This window comes from Hemicordylus capensis, chromosome 4 (genome assembly GCF_027244095.1).
Source record: "Hemicordylus capensis ecotype Gifberg chromosome 4, rHemCap1.1.pri, whole genome shotgun sequence".
Lineage (NCBI taxonomy): Eukaryota > Metazoa > Chordata > Lepidosauria > Squamata > Cordylidae > Hemicordylus > Hemicordylus capensis.
Window position 1 is genome coordinate 252,715,609 of NC_069660.1, and position 5,754 is coordinate 252,721,362.

The window sequence follows — 5,754 nt, forward strand, 5'->3', positions numbered from 1 at the left end:
ACCACCCATGGCAGCTGCAGCAGTGGGTGGGCTTCTCCCCCCCCCCCACTCCTGGCTGGCCCACAGCTTCTCTCTGATTATGGATAGTGTTGCGTGTCGTGACATCACACAAAGCACATGCACCAGAGCCCCCACCCTGGGGAACTTTGTCCTTGGGCTGCTGGGCAGCTTGTTATGTGCCTGGAGTCAGGGGATGGGCTTGTGGGATTTATTTAAAGTCCCCTATAGCTCCTATAGCTCCACCCAATGATTTGAGCACCAAGTTCCACTGTAGTGAATGAGACTTCCTTCCTAGAAGCAGTGTTTAAGATCAGGATTTTATGTTTTTCAGGGTGAATAGCATTTGTATTACTGAAATGTTTTAATATCTGCATTTCTATTTTCCCAAAGTATTTTGTGCAAGCTATTGTCATGAGGGTAAAAACAAAAATGTCCTTTAGCAGTCAGCAAACAATGTCCACTCTGTGAATTTTGGATTTATATCCCACCACTGATCATGTTTTCATGTCCCCCTCCAAAGTACAGGTCAAGTGCAGTTAGAGGTATTATATGGAGAGTAAACAAGTAATTGTGAATTATGGGGCTATGATTCTATCACTAGGATTTGGAGAAACGATAAACCACACATTCTGAATCCTAGATTTATACAGAACTGCTCCACAGTATTGCTGCCTTTGTCCCTTGTACCTGGAGTACACTGCAGTGTAGGCTCCAACTTTAAAATGGGTAATAGCAAGCTAAAAGATAAAAACAGAAAATATAGTTATGCACTTCCGACTTCACTGAGTGATGAGAAGTTTGAGGGGCAGTGCTACCCGAGTTTGACTGTTATGTTCTTTTCCTGACCTTTGGAGGAGAGAGAGAGCAAGCACTGTAGCCTTATGACCTTTTTGTAATATTTAGTATATTATTACATGAACAAGAAGAGCACATGTGGAGGCAAGCAATCTCCCATTTTTACCAGGCTGAGCTCTGAAATGGCTGGCACACCTGTGGGTCTCAGCCAGCTGAGTGACCACTGCAGCTGCCTTGTGGTGCACCTAGGTAATTTGGGCACCCAGATTGCCCCCACTACAAGCCCCCCCCCCACTGCCATGAGACCGAACCACCAAGTATTTGCAAGTATTCTAGTCACCATGTGTGCAGCTGGGGGTGGGGTATGAGCCTGAGCAGTGACCCTTGAGCAGATGGTCGGCCCAGCAGCTGCTCCTGCTCTACCCACTGCCATCGCCATTGGGGAAGGCCTGCACAGGCTCTTCCCTCAGCTGCACACAGGGTTTGGATCCACAAACACTCGCTGTCTCCTCCTCAGCCAGGATGAGAACCCATCCAGACTTTGGGGTGGGGAAGGCGGCAGGGCACCCTTTTCCTCCCCGCCCTCTCCCCCTGGTTCTCTCCCAAGGCAGCAGCTCTGAGCATACACCCAAGGAGGAAGGAGCCCCCCTGTGAGTTTGGTAGGAGGCAACATGCTGGGCCAGGCAGGCCGTCAGTCCAGATCTATCCTCCCCCACTCAATTACAAATGAATCTAGATGCTTCGATTCCTTTGACATCCCTCTGCTGCCATCCCTTCCCCTTGGAGAAACAAGAGTCCTTCATGCCCAGCCCAGTGCCTCTCCCAAACTGATTCCCCAGCCACAACTCTCTCTCCAGACCCTGCTGCACCCAGCCACTTGCCTGGAGTTGCCGGGCGGCGGGGGTGGGTTGGGGACTCATGGTGGCAGGAGGCCTCCCGTGCCTTTGGAGCCCCCCCCCCAGACCTTGGAGGCCACAGGCCAGGGCCTCATAGTCTGTGGGTAAGAGCACCTCTGGCAGTGGTGGGGCTTATTACCATGTTAAAGCCATAAGCGACCTTGCTCACCACTCCTGCCCCAGTGAGCAGCATCGGCCACCACTGTTTCCAGGTAGCAATCTGCTACCTAACATCAGGTCATCCGAAGGAGGCCTTACACCCAGAGGCACCTTCAGCTCTCTCGCCCTGTTCCACAAATTACCAGCAGCCAGCTCCCGTCTCCTCACACTGACACCTTCAATCCGTCACTTCTCTTAGCTAGGGGGAGGTCATTTCCCCAAAGCTCTGGTGGCTAATACTCAAGAGAGAGCTCCAGAAATTACCTGGCCAGGTGCGGCTCATGAACTCACCTCTGGGTGGCTTCTTTAACTGTAAACGGAGCCGGTGCTCCATGCCACCCAGCAGCCCCCACGGCAGGGAATCGTCTCCACCACTCACCTGGCTGCTGGCGGGGGCTTGCCTCTGTGGGAGCCAGGTGAGTGGCAGAGGCGATTCCCTGCCGCGGGGGCTGCTGGGCGGCACAGAGCACTGGCTCTGTTTACAGTTAAAGAAGCCGCCCGCCACGCCCCCAGAGGTGAGTTCACGAGCCGCGCCTGGACCCGGCCAGATATTACCACCTCAGTGAGGAAAAACCAACCACCCCTCATGGGCCAAGAACAAGTGACTGCCCAACAAAGGAATATCCAGCAAGTTGTAACAATACAGTAATATACAACATTAAAAGTTGTATGATTAAAACACCCATTCTTATCCTCTAAATGCTTGGTCACTTACATCATTAGGGATTTTTTAAATTGGTGTGTGAAGAGACTATAGCCATTTCCCCATTGCCCTACTTATCGCCTTTCAAAGACTGGTTCAGATGATGCACATGATTATGAAGGGGATGTCCCTAGCTAGAGTGCACCCATTGGGATGTCTTCCACAGATATCCTGATGCCCTACCAGTGTGTCCCTTTATTGTGTGTTTGTGTGTGTGTGGGGGGGAGTGTTCATCCGAATGGCCCCTAGACACACCCTCCCCAAGTGCTTGTTTAAATGATACAACCCATGGTATATGCTATTATGGAAATAATCCAAGTATTTTTGCCCTTAAGAACATTCTCTGTAGATGTCCCAATGTCTTCCTTTATCGCATGGGGGCTGTTCCTGCACACACTCCATATACTTGTTTACGCATGGTCTTGTTCTTGCCATGTCCTCTTCATAATAGTGTGTCTGGAGGGTGTATCATCTGGGGGGGGGGTGTCCGTGAAGGTTCCTGGGCCATGCCAGGCCTTGGAGAGGCCATTTGTATATGCATGGCAGTGGAGAAAATGGCTGCTGCATCAACATATGGAGGCCTGAATGGGCTGGAAAAGGGTGTAAAATGGGCTATGGCAGCGATTAATGAGGCCAGCGGTGGGAGGGGGAACCTTCACGGATCCCCCCCCCCGTGGCTTAGAGGAAGCCCCCTGAAGGGGCTAAAAGTAACCCCCCCAAAACCAAAACAAAACTTCGCGGAACCCACCCACCCCGGACTGAACTGGGGGTGGGTTTTAAGAGGTGCCGGACCAAACTGGTCTGGTCAGGTTCGAGTCCAGACCAAACTCGAACCAAACCGGGCCAACCAGTTCCGTGTACGTCCATAGCTCTACCTCCCCCAAAACTTGCTTGGAAGGTATGTGGTCAAGCTGCACCTTTTACTTTGTATCTGTAGAGTACACAATGCTTGTCTTATGAGTGCTGGGTCTAAAGGAAGCAAAACTGCTTTAAATGCAGGCCCATTGAGCATGTCTCTGATTTGTTGATCAGTGTAGGACAGACTCAGCTATAAATAGCAATGGTGTCTGTACTGGAGGCAATGTAGAATCGATAGCAGCAGCTGTCCAGTTTACTAGTTCTGGAATTCCCTCTCTCTCCATCCCTTTCCAGCTAGCATCCTCTTTGGAAATGACATTACATAATGAGGCTGTTCACACAAGCAGCCCCGCCTGGGCTTGCCTCCCTGTGTGAAGAGCTGGGATTGATCCCGATGCTGCCTTGGCTTGAAGCCTGGGAATTTACCCCAGGCTTTAACCTGGGCTTAAGGACAGAAGCCTGCCCTTAACACCAGGTCTGGGGTTGTGTGTGCTTGCGGGCTGTAGGCAGCCAGTGCACACACAGAGCCAGGCAGCAAGAGCGCCTGGCTGAGGGAGGATCCCTTAATACACCATGTACCTGGCGCTGTGCACTGAGGGATTCTGGAGGACTGTCTGACACTTGCTGCAGCTCCAGTCGTGTGCCGCAGCAAGTGGCAGAGCCATTAAAAGGCAATCACTCATGTGCAGGGAGGCAGCCAGGAGCCCTGCCAGTCCTACGTCATGCCTGCATTTTTGGCCATGTGTGCAATCTTAATGATAATCCATTGTGTTGTCTGTAATGCTCTCCTGACTATGGCACTTCCAAAGAGCTGATTAGTAGGACATATTGGGACTGTCAAAAGTCTCTTCTGGGAGATGGCTACAACACCTACTGACATTTAGAGCAATCTTTTGTAACACTATTTTTTTGTATAGTATGGGAAGCAATTTTAAAAGGCTATGAAATGACACTGAATTCACCATGTTTCCTTACATCGTTGTTTTTGTGAACATACAATCATTCACACAATTGGGCAGGTGGGCCAGGTTGTGGGTAGGGGGAAGGCTGGTTAAACGTACCTCCCCCCGGCCGAGGAGTGACTGCATACTTCTGGGAGCGCAGACCATGCTCCCAGACGAGCAGCACCACGTTTCTGGGAGAGATGTACCGGCCTCCAGATATCCCACAACACACCGCATGATTAAGCAATGCATTGGAAGATTCCCCCAGGAAATGGGAGCTCTAGGCACCTGCCTCTGTGTATGGCCAGGCTGGAAGCAGCCCGAGCTCGCACACAAGCAGGAAGCCTGGGTTAAGGGAGCACTCATTCCCTTAACCTCAGCTAAAAGCCAGGCTAAAAAGCCAGGCTAGGCAGTGCTGCCCTGCCTGGATCGGGCCCAATCCCAGTGGTCCTCACATGCAGCCTAACCCAGGCTGGGCTTTCCTAGCCTGGGTTAGGCTGCATGTGAGAACCACCTTTGTATCTGTTTATTCCCACCACCAGTTTGTGGAGATAAATATAAAGCACCCACTGTTGCTTCAAATCATAAACCAGGTAGAGAATATTGATGATATGGGAAGAAGGAAGAGATAAAAAGTACCCAAAAGATTAGTTCCTGCCACACTGCTAAAATTTGCTTTAGGATGCTTTTCTAGATTCTCAGTACCAACGAAAGGTTTGTGTCAAAACAATTCACCATATGACTCTGTCTTCACCAACCCTTCACTGCCCATACCCAATGGGGTTCCTGACCCATGACATTGTTGAGCACAAAGAAGGAACACTGAGAGAGGATCACAACATTACTTAGGCAGGAGATGCCAGAACTTCTAAACTGAGGGTCAAGCAAGATGTGGAACTTCTTGCAAACTTTCTTGTGAAATTTCTCATTTCTTGTGTAATGAAAGTATCATTTAGGTTTGCATTTTTTTTCTTAAGTAAAATAACAGCCACAGGAGGATTGTTCTTCAGAGCAACCCTCCAATCGGAACTGGGGCCATGGCATGAGGGGTGGGGGAGTTTAACCCTTTCCCCTCATGCTGCAGTCTCTACCAAAATGCCCCCTTACATTGTTATAAGCCCTGGGAGGTACATTTCTATTTCGAAGTCTTAATGATCTTCATTTTTAGAAGGTACAATTAATTTGTGAATCTAATATAGAAACAGTAAAAAAAACCTTGAACCTTTCATGCATGTAGAGGTGTGCCTAGGTAATTTTGGAGCCTGGACCTAAAGGCCTTTTGAGCCCACCCACCCCGCTGCAAGTTAAACATCACCCCACCCCCCCAGCATGACACACACAGTATTTTTAACACATGGGTTCCTGAGGGCACAAACGGCAACTGAACTCACAAGAATGT